Source organism: Nothoprocta perdicaria, unplaced genomic scaffold (genome assembly GCF_003342845.1).
Source record: "Nothoprocta perdicaria isolate Ctin4 unplaced genomic scaffold, notPer1 scaffold_75, whole genome shotgun sequence".
NCBI classification, from domain to species: Eukaryota; Metazoa; Chordata; class Aves; order Tinamiformes; family Tinamidae; genus Nothoprocta; species Nothoprocta perdicaria.
In genome coordinates this window covers 1,724,321-1,741,508 of record NW_020456032.1, presented here as the reverse complement: position 1 = coordinate 1,741,508, position 17,188 = coordinate 1,724,321, and the positions used below count along the sequence as shown (strand labels likewise).

The 17,188-nt window shown below is 42.5% G+C and overlaps 1 long non-coding RNA gene across 1 annotated transcript; it reads right to left on the bottom strand.

The window, feature by feature from the left end:
• Positions 1-15,972: 15,972 nt before the first annotated feature.
• On the bottom strand, positions 15,973-16,386 carry LOC112957655. The gene is made up of 3 exons (XR_003251249.1): positions 16,363-16,386; positions 16,104-16,125; positions 15,973-16,023 (listed from the first exon to the last, which is right to left on the bottom strand). It is a non-coding gene; the product is annotated as an uncharacterized LOC112957655 (long non-coding RNA).
• Between the last annotated feature and the right edge of the window lie 802 nt (positions 16,387-17,188).

The window sequence follows — 17,188 nt, the reverse complement described above, 5'->3', positions numbered from 1 at the left end:
AGACACAGGCATAATTTATTCCAGAGCTATATTCACAGAGATGATCATTGCATGAAGTTAGCAGATAACTACCCATCATAAATTGATATGTATTAAACCCTGAAATTTATTTGTTATCTATTGAATGGATTTCAATTCAGTCAAAAATTAACTCCTAATTTTGATGCTGGAAATCCTCCTTAGAAAATATGTCAGCCAGAAAGATTTTTATGGCCAGCTGTGGGAAACCAATATTTTATGAGGAAATCATAATACCTTATGGGCCCCACATGACAAGTCGGTCACAAATCATCTTCCCAAGAGTGAGACTTCCCGTATTTCCTTTCAAAGGAAAGCTTCTATTTTAATCATTCTTCCTGATGCTACTGGAATCAGCCCAGGGATAAAAGTGAGCTGAAAAGATTCAATCCAATTGGGTTGTGCTTTGCAATCTTTGAAGTACTAAACATCCTTTTCTTAAATACACGCTGGTATTGATGGTACCGCGGCTGGTTCAAAGCCACGTGTGGGTTGACTGGCCAGCTGGCAATCTCACTGCAAGAGAGAGGGCCTAAATTCACATTCAGGATTTACAAGTCCTAAATTCACATTCAGGACTTGCCTCCAGACCTCGGCACGCGGGTAGGAAAGGGAAGGAACGGCACTGTGCAAGTCTGCTCTGCACCTGGTTGCACCTCTCAATGAAATCTGCTGGGATCCTCTATCGCCAAAATACCTACAAACTGGGTCAAAATCAGGCCGAAGGTTTGAAAGCTAATCGGGGAAGCTGAGTCAGGAAGGCAACCCCCAAAACCTCATTTCCTCAGGAAGGTAGACCCAATAAGTAAGCGGGTTGTACTGTGGATGTAAGAGCATTCTTCCATGGTCTGATGGGATGTGTCTGTAAAAGCATCATTCTGCACCATTTTGATACAATTTAAGATTCTAAATTCTCTTAAAAAATCAGAAAAAAACTAAAAATTAAGGTAAGTCACAAATCTCAGACTAATGGAGAAAAGTGCCTGAATGAGTTCCTTTTAAATGAATATCTGCTTAGCTACTGATGGAAAAAAAAAAGATCTATGTGCAATATCTGTGCAAACAAAGAGTCCTATACATTTCTGCATAACCCAGGAGCAAACAAACCTCTCTGAATTACCAGCACAACAAAATCTATGGCTTGCTTTCTGCTTAGCAATTGCTCTTTTTCAGGTAATTCCATGTTCTTTCAGCATCCTCTCCTACCCAAATGCACCCGGCTCCTTTCCTTCCCTTCCTCTTCTCTTGGTGCTGCTTTGGGGCCTCCTGGCAGCTCACACCTTCCAATCCAGCTTTAATAAATCCACCTTTGCCCTCACTTGTCTTCACCACTCTGTCCCAGATCAAGTAACTTCTCAACCTCATCTCCATCATTGCAAACCAAGCAGCAAAAGCTTTGGAGATTTCTAATGGTATTTTGGGGCTAGAACACACTAATTCCATTCACCTTTCCTCCATTCAGACCCAACCATCTGCTTCATTCCAACCAAAGCTCTTCCTGGTTTCCCACGTTTTGTTTTGGAGTCCCATCATCAGCCACAGATAACTCTCTGAAACTTGGTTTCCTAAGGGTTTATGACATGTGGTTCTTGCCTGATATTGTCGCGAGCACAGAGAAATGCGAGTTCAACGTAAAACCGGTTGAAATGTTCCCCGGGAGAATCACGCTTGCTGTCAAAATGGAAATGTCTTCCAAACACATTAAACAGAGGTTTGATCTGAGCCTGTGCTGCTCGGTATTTTCATTAACAACTGGCGGATGAACTCGAGAACGTCCTTATTAAATCTGCAAATGACACCAAGCTGCGGAGGAGCAAGCCGGGGTGTCAAGCTTGCTGCAGGATACGACCAGAATTTAGCAATTATAACATGCAGAAGTGGTCTGAAAAACAAGAGAAGGACCGTGATTCAGTGAGGAGAGTGGAGCTGTGCTGCAGGAGGAAGGAGATGCCAAGTAGCAAACGAGTGACCCCACAGCCGTTTTGCAAAATGATGCAATGCTTGCAGCAGCTCCCCAACCGAAGCAAGTAAAAAGGTCAGGCTGCTGAAAGAAGACGAGCATTGTAATGGAATAAATAACCAGCGCCCGGCTTAGAAAGCAGCCCTTCTCCGTCAGCCTGGCATCCTCAAGCCTTAACTAAACCTCGTTCCCTTTGTGGGCGGCATCCTTGGCACGGAGACAAGGACCACCTGGCAGGAGGCTGGGAATGGGAGCTGATGCGAGGGAGAGCGGCTCCGCTGGGAAGAGGCAGGCATGTGCAGCAAGAGCAGCCCCCAGCAAAGAGCAGCCCTCGCGCCGCAGAGCCGGGCTTAGGGGTTAAACAGCAGCCAGGGAGATTAAGATTTGCACTTCCATCAGTAAGGACGATTAAGGATTACGGGCGGTCGCGGCACAGGTTGGGCCTTCTTGGCTGGGGGCAAGAGGACAGAGTAGATGACCTCTCAAGATCCTTTGTGGACTTATTTTCGACACTGCTACAACTAAATTGGAGCTCCTGAGCCATTTAATTAACTTTGCCTTTTCTCCTCGGTCGTTACATTGAAACCCTTTTGTTCCTGTTGATTTTCAGAGCGATGTCTTCAGCTTCTGTTGGGTTTTAAACGAGACATGGAAGACACGGTCTTCCTTCTTCAACCATCCAAAGCTCATGCAGAGCCTCTTCCTTTTGTTCCTTTGAACTTTAATACTGCCCTACTTCCAAGGTCTCTTTTGCTGCAAAGTTGTCAGCTTACTTTCTGTGACACAACATACACACACACACACACACACACATATATATTTTCAATCATATGCCATGTTATACCGGGCTGGTGTAGCATACAGCAGTCTTGTGAAGTATACTTAAATTTTTCACAGCTTCTTTGCATTTTCCTCCTTATTTTTGTGCTATGCGAGGACTGATTATAATTTTAATTTTAAAATGACAATTAATTAGCTGGGCCATTTTTAAACCTAATGGGCATTAAAACAGCTAATTAGTTTGATAGGTAGCTATCAAGAATAGATTGATAATCCAGCACCATGCTCTTCCATTGCAAGTCAGACTCCCAACACAATATTTATGAATTCATGCAACTCAAATTCCACCATGCACCATGGAGATCTCTTGACCTGCCAACTTTTCCAGATACAAATAAATGAATATTTAGAAGCTGGTCTCCAGACTACCATCTATCCTGACGAGTCAACCTCTGACGTTTCAGCATCGACATATTTCATCTTTCTGACATATAGCCACATATTTAACTGAGAATTTGGAAGCCTCTAAACTCAGTTCTTCTACTGAAGGACATCCCCTATGTAGACTTCTCTCTCAACAAGACACTGACATTAGCAAGCCAACCTGTCTATTAAAGAAGGAAAATATCAAAGTTAAGTTCTGCTACCACTCAGCCTAAGGAACAAAAACATGAAGATTGGTCTAAAAAGGGCAGACGGGAGAGAGTCACTGCTGGGACTGAATCTACTTGTGCAAGGAGCTCTTACTCAAGGGCAAAGGGGGAGGAGAGAGCTCTGAGCAGGAGCTTAGCCAGAACGTGGCAGCATTTGCAGGCTTCTCATTAGAGGGATTCATACAAAGCAAGTCCAGCCTTCTTGGCAGCTGGAAAATTCCTGTTCCTTAGACACTTTCCCACAGTAAAAAATACACACTTGAAAACAATTAGACCCCATCAACTCATGTTGGAAGGACCCACCAGGGAAACGCACATGAAGTTCTAGCTCGTCTAGAAGCTGAGAGTTTCACAAACATTCAGCCTCAAAAGCAATTCAGTTATATAGAAAAGTTTTACACCGTTTCAGCTAGCAGGAAAGAGACAGGGGCTTCAGACGAGGTTCCCCCCTCTCTCCCGTCCTCCTGCCCTCCTGAATCCTTCCTAAATGTTACCCCCTCGGTAACTCTACAATTAAGAGGACAGGAAACGACGCAGAGCTTTAAATTACACAACGCGAACACTGTCACCACTGCAAGCACCAGTGGGAAAAGCCAAGCACATAATAATTTAGCAGATTAAATAACTCGATACCAAGGCACATAGGAAGTCTGGCAGACCAGGAATCCAATCTTTTAATTTCAAGCTGGGTGAGCACATTTAATATCATTACACAATGTTTTACATACAGTTTTCAAATGTAATGATTTTTTAAAATATATTTACTAATGGTGCTAAGTCACCCCTCTGAAAACACACCCTCTTTTTGTTTCAATACAGCCACTACCAGCACAGGTTGAATAGTAAATGATCTTTACAGCAGAAATCTGCTTATTGCTAAATCACTTGTACAAACAGATAAATATGAAAATTCAGCTCACACTAATTAACATGTTCATAAAGCAATTAACCATTAAAAAAAAACCCTGAAATACCTATTAGTTTATGGTATACAGGAGCTTAAAATCTCATTTGCACCTTGGACAGGGATAGATCTACAGGCTACAGTCTGCATCAACACGTCTTGGAACTGGTTTAAAACTTGAGACAGAAAGTGGGGCAATCTGGTGGACTATCATCTTGCAGGTTAACCTGGAGTTTTTATCCTCAAGTAGACAGAGGCAAGAATCCTATTACAAACAAGCCTCTGCTTTAGGAAGCGATTAGGTTTGAAGCAGCCTTGCGGCTGGGGTCACAGAGAGGAGTGAAGGTAAATGCTTCTGATTTCAGACACACGAGCACCTGAATGATCCTCACGCATCCAGAGTTATCTAGAGCTCCAGGCTGTCCCAGGGTACAGGCAATACCAGCATCCCATCCAAGCTGCAGAACATACTAAGCATTTACTTTCTATCAGCTACGACCTGCAATTCAAGCTGGAAAAAGATGCAAGGACTCTGGCTTATTTTTCCAGTACGTCTGGAAATTGCCAGGATGTATTTATGCCTCAATTCCTTAACACGTACACAGGGAGCTCAATGTATGTAGGCCACTCCAGAGCTTCTGGGCATGTCCATGTGCGGAGGACAGAGGCACTGGAGACGCCGCAGGCCTCGCGTGCACCCCCAGCTGCATCAAACCCACGCGGGGGCTCGCGCAGCCTGGATGCATCGGATTCACTATAGACCTCAGGAAGCTAAGAACATGATTTCCACGATTATTTTATATTCACTTAAGGGAGGAAAAAAATGCATTGTTAAGTTCACTCCTTTAAGATATCTCTATTAAAATATGAAGGCCAATTGCTTGAGTAAGTGCCTGCAGGTGAAGGTAACGCACCTGCATGGTGGGGAGGAGTTAGGGGTGCTCTCCACGCGCACCGGCAGCGCCTCTGGCATCAGGGCACCCGGGACACGGTCCAATTGCCTAGAGCCCCGTGTAAACACAAAGCCTGGCTCTACTGCCGTGTACATTTATGGCAGCGCACAAATATTTTAAGCGCAATACTAAAATAGCAACGATTCTGTGGGCGAGAATAATGTTTGATGTAAACTGATAAAAGGAGCCTGCCGTTTCAGCACAACTCTTTGAGTTCGTATCCTACCAGCACAGAAGGCTTAAGAATCTGTTTCTACTGCAGTCCTAAAGCAAGTGCAGGGCTACGGGGCCAGCATTTTCTGTCACTGCCTGCACAGGTTTCAGCTCAGAGCAGCTTCCCCTCCTGCCCTGCCATGGGAAAAGATTCCAAGCGTCAGGAAGTATCACCCAGATGAATGCTACATGTAGCTGTTTCAAACTGAAATATTTCGGCCGTAGATTTCAAGGTCTGAATCTTTATCAGCTTAACTGACACTAGTATGAAGCCATAAAGTGTTTATTTATATATACCTTAACGAAACTGCTTTGAAAATGAATGTATGGGAAGAGAGGACATTGTCTCCCCTTTAGGAGACTGCAGTTTACAAACTTTCACAGATTTATCACTAGAAAAATACTTGAAAGTCCCACATGCTCTTTTGGATGTCATTCCTAAAACTGGAAACACAAACAGCCCTGTGGAAATTGCAATCTTTGTCTTCAGAAATGAAGGGATTAGAAAAATTTGCACCCCCAAAATCAGAGCAAGCAATTCCTTGTGCAGATAAACCCAATTACAGCCATGCAAAAAACCTACCGCTAGCCAAGTCTGATTTCCTGCATACTGATTTAGAAGGAAAAAAAAGAAAAAGAAAACATACTGAACTTAAAATTTGCATTTCAGCTCTTTTAATACTCCCTTCTAAATTGAAGCAAGACTTTTAATATGCAAACGCTGTTTTTCTGAGCAAGTTTCCAAATACATACAGCCTCCTCACTGCAAGTTTTGGTTTTGAACTACGAGTTCAACTACCTGATGGCAAAGCCTGGGCTCACACAGAAGGAGAAGCAAACTCATTAATTCAGCTGAAGCCAAACACATTTTTTGCGTCTCCAGGGCCACCAACAAATTCACATCATATATGAAGAACTGGATCTAAATTATTCACAAAGAAAACTGTTCTTGTAGTTTTCAGGCTTTCCTCTTTTCCAATTCCTCCTAAAAATTTGCTAGAGAGAAGCTAACTTGATTCTGCCTCCTATTTTCATGTTGTTCTAGTTCAAAACGAAGCCAAAGCTGCTCCGTCCAGGCTGTGAACGCGGTGTCAACAGCAAATCTCTTTTGGGAGAGCAGTGCTGTCCCTCATCTCCTGGCCATTCCTTCACAGGCTTTTCCCTCTTCCTTGCAAAGCCCCTTTGGAATCTCTAGGGATTTAACCAAGCGAGTTCCCTGAAACCACCACGAATGGGGAAGGGGAAAATAAAAGGGCAGAGCGCGGCCTCTGCGGCGGCCGCGAGCGGCGACGTCCCCGCGCCAAGGCCGGCGGCTGTAGCTGTTGTTGGGTTGACAGCTCCGGGTTGACGGGAGCGTCACCATAGCGACTTTCCGGGAGGGACTCGCAATGCGCCCAAACCAACTCCGAGCTAAATTAACTTACTGCGTGTCACCAGTGAGGAATGACTCTTCAGAGGTAATTTTCTGTACTAATATGTAATAGAGTTAACTCTCTAAATTGAATTAAATTAATTAAATGCCACTCCCAGTAAATCAGATTCTATTACACGAATGTTAAAAGAAATTAAAGATGTTTTAATAAAGATTACTAATAATAACTTAATATTATTACTTCAGTTTAATTCAGAATTCTGCGCAGTTTATTTTAGACACATGTCTTTGTACTTAGGCTTAGGCTTACCCAATTATCCCCCATACGCTACTCGCACGTATTTCATACAGCTGTACTTAGACTTAGCCAAAGAACTGCTCACCTGGGAAATACATGAAACTCAAAGACTTTCCCCCTCCCTACACTGAAGTTTTTAGCAATTTCCCAAACTTCCCAAGCCTTCTAAATAAAACTGTGTTCACTTTCCAAAGAGGTTTATTTCTGCTGAAAACCTTTTGCTAATAAGCAGCACTGCAAAGAAAGAGGAAAAGACCACACTTGTTTTGGGAGGTCAAGTAAATAACCATTCTTTGATATCTTCACAGATGTGCCTAACAATATATTCTCATTTCACCCCTTTAAAATACTGTTTCTTGCACCCTGGGAGAGGATAATCAGCTAGGAAGAAAATTTAAGCCACCTCCATTTCCCAATGTAAATAATGAAGAGGTTATAATTGTAAACCGATGGCATTTAGGCTGTACTAGATGACCCAAACTTTATTGTTAACGCATATTAAAGAGTCGCTGAAATAACTCAGGCAAAAAACGGGCCTTATGGAGCATTAATGATCCTATGGAATTACAGACTGCCATTTAAGTATTATTACTTGAGGTTTAAAAAAGAAATGCTCTCGGTATGAGCTATGAGAGAGCTACTGACAGCAGGGGGAGCACGAGGTATTTCCGCATCTGCCACGGCCAGGATGGCCATGACGTCAGCTCTGCAAAAACCCAAATATCAGGTTCATCTCAAGTTCCCCTAAGCACACGGGAAATGCAAGACTTCCATGAAAAGAATATTGTGTGTGGTACGGCAGATGGATATTTTAACACATTTTCTTGTTCTCCATTGAAAAGCAGGCATAAAATTAGTTGTGAATAGCAAAGATGTGTCTTGTCCCAAATTCCAGGAAAAGGTGTCAAAAAAGGTGTCTGTAACAACAGAGTAATGAATAGGTGTACTGGATTCCTTAAGGTTACACTCAAGGAAATGTAAGGCAGAAATACAGATTTCGAGTTTTGCTGTTTGTCAAGGAATAAGATAAGGGATACAGACCCATGGTCTGGTTCGTTTTTGCTTGGAAGCAAGAAAACGTGTCTGAAGGGAGGCGGCTGAAGGCCTCCCGCTTGACTTCCCACAGCACACTGGACAAGATTAGAAACATCACTATACCATAAAGGAGCAAAAGTTACTCTTATCCATCAAAATTCACACCTGGCTACGTCTGACACACAACATCAAAGATGCTCTGTTCTTCTGCTTCCTTCTGAAGACTCTCTTGTGAGGAGAGTCACTGCTCCTCAGTGAGGTCAGACAGTTTCGGATGTGAAACAGGGAAAGAAGAGTGAGGTAGGACAGTCTACCACCTCCAATTATTCAGTGCATTGCATGGAAAGTGTGTGTTATCCACTGGCTTGTATGGAGAGCATGAGGAAAGGCTGAAGGAATTAGCATTTGTAAGTAAAAGAGCGGACACAAAAGGCTACCGCAGAGGAGGGGAAGTATCTGCTGCGTGCAGGACAAATCAGATGAGAAGCAACGGGGTTAAACTACAGGAAAGATGGCTCAGGCAAAATAGTTTTCCAACGGTAAACATATCTTTTTCTCAAAAACATGTGCTGGGCCTGCCTTGCAGTGGGAGATGAATGAGATGGGATTATCTGACCAATCTAAAAGGTTTTATCTAGTTCTGTGATTCTGGAATTTCAGAGTAGCATTTGAGTTTTCAGTGGAGTGGAGGACTCCACCAGTTCTGGAGTTTAGTAACTACTCCTATGATTCAAAACAAAAGTCCATGAGGGCCTGCGCAGCCTTGGAAAGGCTTTTATGAAGATCTGGCTCTGCAAACATTGGTGTAGAAAGCAAAGCAGACCGTTTAGAAGTTACGTCCGAAGTCTTAAAGACAGCTGAAAACAGGAGGATGGCTCTTCAGAGAACTTTAAGATATGACTGGGGAGAACTACTTCTGATGAGATTTCTCTCCTCAAATTCAGCTGTTCCTCTTGGGCAAACAGAATTCATAGTTGCTGACATGCTCGGGGCAGCCAAGTTGCTCCCCAAGCGCCTGGTGGTGCAATTAAACACAGGTCCCAGGAGACTGCTTAGCCTGTAGCACTGCTGCCGTGCCACAAAGCCGGGATACAAAACCAATGACCTCCCCTGGAGGGGATCATGGGCCTGCCATCAACCTCATGAGGAACCACCACCTCGTAGGAAGTTATCACTGCCTAAACCAGTTCAAGAACAACCTGAAGGAGCAGCTGCACAAGGCAGAACTGACAGAAGGCTTCGGAGCATTTGACAGAGCGTGAGCTAGTTAGACAGACATTTTAAGTAGTCCTACAGGATTTGTAAAGTATGGGCTACCATCATTAACAATGCAGGAGAAGCACTGAAATTACCTTGCAAAACACAAGGTTAGGAGGCAGGCTAAATTCTCAGAGTAGAGGAATGTTCCACACTAGGTAGTCAACAGAACACAAGGTCCCCCAGGCTCAAGATGCCACAAACACTGTACAAGAGGCAAAACACCTTTTCGTTTCCCTCCTATTGCTAAAATAATCTTTTTCAGGATTGATATCAAGTATCCCAAGAATGTGCACCAGCGTCAAAAAGGCAGACATCCTTCTTGCAAAAAGGTGAAGCCAGAGAGCTCGTGGGCAACTCAAAACCATTTCCAGTACCAAACTGAGCTAACACATACTCCCTCACCATGGTGCAGCCCTCCAAGCGTATGGCTTGCAGATCTTCTAGGTATTACACTGGTACGGGACACAACCACCCCAGGGGTAGAAAGGTCTAATCTAATAATGGAAAGCGGTGACTACGCTGCAGGAAAACATAAAGCAGAGTGGTTTCCACAGAGATCACAGCATCATGGCAGCTGCAAAGAGAATTTCTCGTGAAAGAATGATCTAAGCAAGACTGGCCTCAAGGCAGAGACAAACCGCCTTGATGCACATGTCCACTCCAAGAGGGTTTAAAAGGGAATAACAGATCCCACTTCAGGAAGGACAGAAGGATTGATCTGCTAACACAGGTGAGCAGTGCCAGTCACCAGGAAACAAATCTCACGCTCTGTAGAGGGGGGAAGAAGAGGGATGCAGAGGTGCCTGGGTCCACGACTCTCCATAGACACCACAGGCAGTGATGAGACTGTTAAGCCAGAGAAGTGCATCGGATTTCAAGTGCCTGGGCATACATGCTCTGATAGAACAGAAGTATCAGACAAAATGCTACTGGAAAATAATTACTTTCTAAGCAAAATGATTAAAGAAGGCAAGCTACTGTCTAAACTAATGCGATGCCAGAATGTGCTAAGTTTGACCATTTCACAGTTCACGTGCTTAAATATACTGCAGTAGGCAATGCCCATTAGTGAAAGGGAGGTCTATCACCACTGAGTGATAAAGTAGACACTGTGGGCAGATAAACAACCATAAAACAGCATGCAGTTTGGCCATAACTGCCCCTATTATCATTGTGTAGCTGTTCAAACTCATATTCTAGGATATACAGTTATCAACAAGTGTATTGGCAGTTGTTTTGGTTTTCAGAAAGCCAGTGAGGGATTTATCCCAGAGGCATTGCCACCAAGAGGTACCCAGAGAATTAGGTCTAGATTAGAAAAGCCAAACTGATGTTATCTAACTTGCTCTAATTCTCGCTTCACAGAGCACGCTAGCAGGGATAACGCCTCAGACTTAAAATTCATTACGTAATGGGCAACACAACGAGAAATCTGATGAAAACAAGTAATCCTGCTGCTGCCTTTGAACTCTCACTACATTTTAGTTCATTTGAAAAATACTTGTAATTAACTAGGTCTGGTGTTCGAGAGCTCCAATTTTCAAACACTTGAGAACAGGAACACGGAAGATAAAAAGAAAGATAATCACAGGTAAGGTTGCCACCATCCCTGAATTTGAATTTTGACCATTTCCTAATTGGTAGAAAAAACGAATCACTTGGAAGACCAGAGCGGTCTGGCTGTAATTAGGTGATGAGCACAACCCTGCATCCGCAAGATGCCAAACTGCAGATGATGAGCACCGTGAGGGACACGCAGGAGCGAGTCCTAAAATTATCACGGGCCTTCGACTTGAGCTCCTAGTTACATCTCCATCCCCAAAACAGGATTCTAGGAAGTCTTCAAGGCAGCCACCACTGAAGGGTATTAATGGTGCTCACTTGGGCCTTAAGAAAAAGAAGAAAATTTAGGCCAACACGCCAGAGCACTTTGCTTCACTGCAGAGATGCAGTTGTGCTGTACATCCTGCTCAGAGCAGGAGCACATTGAGAAGAATACATATGTTAAATTAAAAAAAAAGAAAAGCTTTTTCTTTTTTTTTTTTTTTTTTATTATTATTAAAGCTTTTGCCACAAAACACTATTTTTGTGCCCCACTGCCCAACAGCAGGCTTTGCTCAACATCTGGAGAGTCTAACATTTCTATACAGCCAGAGCAGACCTCAGCTTTCAGAATTCTGCATTCTTAAAATAGCAAAATGCCGCAACGGCAGCACTTATCACGGAAAAATGTTATTCTCTTTGATAAAGCCCTTAACATATGGCACTAGGTTATCATTACATTATCAAATTACCACATATTAAGATCTAATTGAAGAACTTATTACAGTGCTCCCTTCCTTCTACAATGATGATTTATGGCACATTTTGTCACTACAATGTTAAGCAGTTCAGAACAAACACAGCTCTTCACTAAAAGATGGCAGAGGCAGATATTCAAGCATAAGCTATAAATACTCCGATGAGTCAGAGGTCACAAGTCTGCTGTAAATCACACCTGATTTGTAGGCTGAAACACATTTGCTAATCTTGGATAAAAACCTCTGCTGAACCCTGCAATCAAGAAAACAAACTGAAAATTGAGAGACCCTCAAGTCTGGGGGTGGTTTTGGTTTTTTCTCTGCACACTAACCATGTTACACACAGTCATAATTTCATGAAAGAATAATGAGGAGTGACTCTAAATAGGGTCTGCCCTTTCTTGCTCCTTGATGGAACTACAGTCAAAGAACAAGTCAGAAAGACTGGGATCATCAATGGATCGTCAATTGGATCTCAAGACTGGGATCATCAATTATCACGAGCAGAAGGGAAGAGTAGCCTGGAGTTATTCTGCATCCAAGACCACATAAGCAGGAACTTTACAACAACACATTTGAGCAGGGTAAGGAAAGAATCCTTTAAAACTAGACAACAATCTGTACAGTTGATTTGGTAATGAAAATGCCTGGCTCTGAAAGGTGTATTGTGTCTTTTGTCATCGGACTAGAAATGCCAAAGCACGAGCCTGCATCTCAGAGCTTTCTAGCCATCCTTTTTCAACATCCACTTATCATACAGTTGACCATGTTCCTCCAGATAAAATATAAATGATAGCTTGCAGTATAAAGAAAAAAGGCAACGCTATTTTTAAAGTATCTGAAAAAGCAATCAACATTTATGATACCACAAATGTCAGAACGGTCGCAGCTCTGCCAGCGCCTGCAACCTCATTTCATGCCATGTGCAGAGCACTGAAATTCCCTCCCACATGCCTTTTCTTGGCCACTTGCCACAGACCCAGGCAGGAAAGACCTACAGACCATCACGATGTTCAAATGAACAGAGCCTGCTCATCTCTGCTTTAGATTAAAGGAGAAAAAAATATTCCAGACTAACATCTCTAACCAAGTATTTACCAAAATATTCTCTACATTCAGCTAGAATCCTTTTGTTTGCAAATCTCACACTTACCTTCATTGTAGATAATGCTGGAAAAAGGGATAGATACTTTGTCTCTCCCTGGCTCTGGTGGCTGTTAGCGCGACAAAACATTATTAGAGCACTTCAGTATTTCACACCAGCAGAGCAGCTTTAACTTCTCCACACCAAGAGCACAGACACCAGCTGGGGTTGGGAGCAAAGGAGCCAGAGACTCGACCACTTTGGTGCTACTAAACCCCGAACAAGGCAACTGCAGGAGAGGCAGGGAGCAGGAAGCACTGACCTCTGCATTCAGCACAAGCTATTTCTGCTCTTAGAAGTCTCCTACAGTTAGGAAATCGCAGCCGGTCACCACACCAGTGGCTGCTCGCTGTGGAGAGCAAAACGCTCCTTGGTTGCTACACCGCCTCGTTTCCCTCACAAAAGCCTTTTTATAAAACAGAATTATTCATTGAGTACGTCTAAAATGGCAAGAGTTTACACAACTAAAATCAACACTAAACAGGCTGTGTTCTGTGGTTCTGCTCTTGAAAAAATTACCATAAATAACAATAATATGAAAGTATAAGGCAGGGTGCAATAAAAATAATACATTCACTCCCCGTCTCATCCAATTCTGCAGCCCTCCTCTCCTGCTAAGCAGGAAGACTATTCTCATTTGTTTTCAAGTAATTGAGAAACATTTCAGCTACTTATCCGTTCTCCAAATCTCTTTTTTTTCCCCCTCCTTTCACACGCTGCTTAGAATTGCTGCCAACAATGTATTTATTAAAGGTGCTGCCTAAGAAAAATACCACTAGCAATCAATGCCTCAGGAAAAAAAAAAAAAAAATAAAGGAGAAGCTTCGGAAGCCGTAATGCAGGGAAGGCTGCAAGAGCTGAGTCCTTGTTTAAACAGAAAAAAAAATAAGAAAAATGGAGCTGTTTCAGGCGAGCACTTCCCACCCCGTCGGAGGTGGCCACGGACCCCTCGTCTATTGGTGGAAATATGTTGATTGTGGACGAGCCTGGGGCTCCGCGTCCCGACCGCGGGGTCCAGGCTGCAGCCGAGGGCTCCGGGCGATGTTTAAGCGACAAGGCCCCGTGTACGGCCACCCACAGGAAACCTCTTTGCTCCTCGGCAGCTTCTCCTTCCGGAGGCGTCTCCGGCGCGGGGCCCCAGCCGCCTGTACCGGCTCACGGGGAAACTGCAGCCGCGCGTCCAAGGAACATCTCAACAGCGGGGAAAACAAAGCCCTGGAAAGCATGTTGCTTTCCACGCCGGTTTTTAAGGCAACCCAAGGGGACTGACTAACCTTTGGCATTGCTTCATGAGGTCCAGTTTGCCCTGTTCTAGGGCTGCTTCTATATTTGCACCTTCCAACTGCGGCTGATGTCAAATAAAACCAGCACAGCTACACGGCCTCAGCTCAGCCAGGAAGCAGCGAGCTCCACACCCTGTCACTAGCTGTAAAATCTTTGTTCTTCTCCAAATACGACCCGAATGGTGGAAGCCACTAACAGAAGGGAACAGCACACATACGGAATTAAGCAATTTATGTCCGGGTTACCTCATTTTGAGGCAGGACGCAGCTTCCCCTGCACGTACAGGCCATTTCCAGCTTACGGCAAGGGTCACAGGTAAAAAGTCAGGTCTATAATGCAGGCGACTGTGTTAAATCATGTTCATAAACACCTTACCTCCCAAAATCTGCACAGAGAAGCATTTTGCAAAAGGCTCAGCTCCCATGTGGTTTTAACCTCTGCCTTAACACATCCTGTGCACAAGCATGCAGTATCTCTCGCAGGCAATTCGTCCAGCTTTATTGTGTAATCCTATCTTTACAACAAACTTTTTAACTCTTTTCTCACAAATATTGAATAAATAAACAAACCATGACAATCCCTGTGCTGCTTTTTAAGTAAACTTGTCATTATTCTCAAGCTACTTATGAAACTTGCATTAAATATGACTGAATTTTAAAGCAATTAAAGAATAGCTATCACAGCAAAGGCCGAAACAATAATATCCCACACAGGAATGCAAACGACGCCGTGTTTTAATATTCACAGAAATCAACAGCCACTGTATTATCATTTGAAAATAAACTTAATTAGTTACTTTGATGACAAAAACATCTGCCACTGAATTATTATATTAAAAGTCATTAGAATATGTTATAAAACATCAAAAATGTTTGACAGAGAAATGAGCTAATACAGAAATAAAGGGTAATATTGTGGAAATATTCCATCTGGATAGAAATCAGTCCTATATCACACTTAAGAGTTTTTTTATATGTACTCAAGATTAAGGAATTAACTCCTTTTGCTACCCCCTTAAAAGCAATGTCTGCTGATATAAAACTATGTAATATGTTACAAGACAAACGCCACGGAAGTCAGATAAAATAATTCCATGTCACAACACCCATATGGGAAATAATACATGAAAATGGACACAGCTTCAATAAACTAACTGTAGTAGCTTCTGCAGCAAGATTATTTTTCCGAATGCCATATTAATGAAGTGACACAATTTCTGCTGTATAAATACATAAAAAACATTTGAACCGTAAGTTGTTTTGTCAACTCCGTATGTTAGCCTTGGCTCTTCTCTAACTCCCAGTCCTGGGAATCTGGGAAGCTCTTCTCGTCTGTCACCTAATTACTCAGCAATTAACTAATTCAGACCTGTTCTACCACCCTCAGCCCTGCGCAGCAGCAGGTAAATCAAAGGACAGGCTGGATAAGACCAAAAGCTGCAGGAGAGAGGCAATACCTGTACCCACATCCTCAACTTTCTCCAAGATTGTAGCTTCAGCAGCAATTCTCCTGGAGCATCTAATAGTTCCCTGCCCCAAAGAGAGGGCTGCCTTGCCCATCTCTGGGGCTCCCGCGGCCATTTTACAAGCCAATCAAGCAGAAAACTCACACAGAAATAAGAAAAGGTGCAAGCAGAATTGCTTTCTCATGGATTTGATGAATTGAAATTTACTCACTAAATCTGAGTTGAAATGAACAGGCAGGAACATGTATGCGTAAGGAGAAAGATTTCCCCTCTTAGGAGGCAATTAGCTTCATTTGATTTGCCTAAATAACGTCAACTCCTCTAACAAGGCTTCAGGAAAAACACTCCATCAACAAGACAGTCTCTCTCCATTACAGAAAGAACCTAAAGTGTAAGCAAGGATGTATTTTTAAGCAAACTTACAAAGAGATCAGATGGTTCACAAGAAATAAGCGGTAGCTTACCTTTGGTTTTTTGTTCAGCAGCCTGAAAAAATGAACAAACAAAAGAAATCAATTACTTAACAAAATTCAAAGGGATAGCTCTCATTCTGTGGTTACAGTTAGCTTTTTTTTTTTTTTTTGGCAAAAACTGCATATACATTATTTATATGCATCGTTTCTCTTAAGAATCTGAGAATACTGTTTTAACTCCATGTGTTACGAATGCAAGAGTGCTACATACGGTACATATAAATCATGAGAAGCAGTAACCCATACAAACCTTTTTCTGAGCACCTTCCTTCTTTTTCTTTTCTTCCTGCTTTTTCTTTTTCTTTTCTTCCATCAAATGTTCCTCTTCTTGTGTTTCTCGTTCTTTCTCCCTGATAAAAAATAAAGATTGGAAAGAGGGTTTTTTTCAGCAACATAAAGCTAATCCAGGAAGGCAAATAATCCACACAAACATCACTAGCTTTCTAATTCTTATGGGTAAAAAAAGGTGTTACCTAATGCTGTAATGAGAGCATTTAAAAATAACAAATATATAAGCTCTTCCAAAATTGAAACCAGTGACAAAAAACTAACAGGTAATGCAAATTTAGAAGCGATAAAATTTATTGAGAATCTCTTTCCCCAAACACTCAAAAGTGCTGTTTAAAATTGGTATATTTTATAAGCTATGTGTTCCAACAGCATCTTGGTTAAAATTTCCAGCAGCTAATTAAGAAATTACTCTAAAAATTATTTGGTTTTATTGGATGAATAGAATCAGTGCAAAATGAGACATCTCTTCAGTTTCCTCCAGCTAATGCTTTAAAAAGTCATGAAATTAAGGCATCCCAGAATGCAAGTTAAATCTCGTTTGCTAATTTGAAAGGGATTTACATGTAAAACTTGCTTAATTTGCCAATTTTTCTTTAAATCACGAAGAAAACTTCCAACTTGTAATGCCCAAGTTTTGATACCAGGGCCCTTCATCGCTGCCACTGCCTCATTCCTCTGCGAATTCCTCTGTTTCCAGCCTTTCTATCCTCTGAAGCCGCTTCACTTTCCAAGTTTTTACAAGCCCAGTGTACGTTATTTCATCCCTTCTGCAGGTAATACACCGT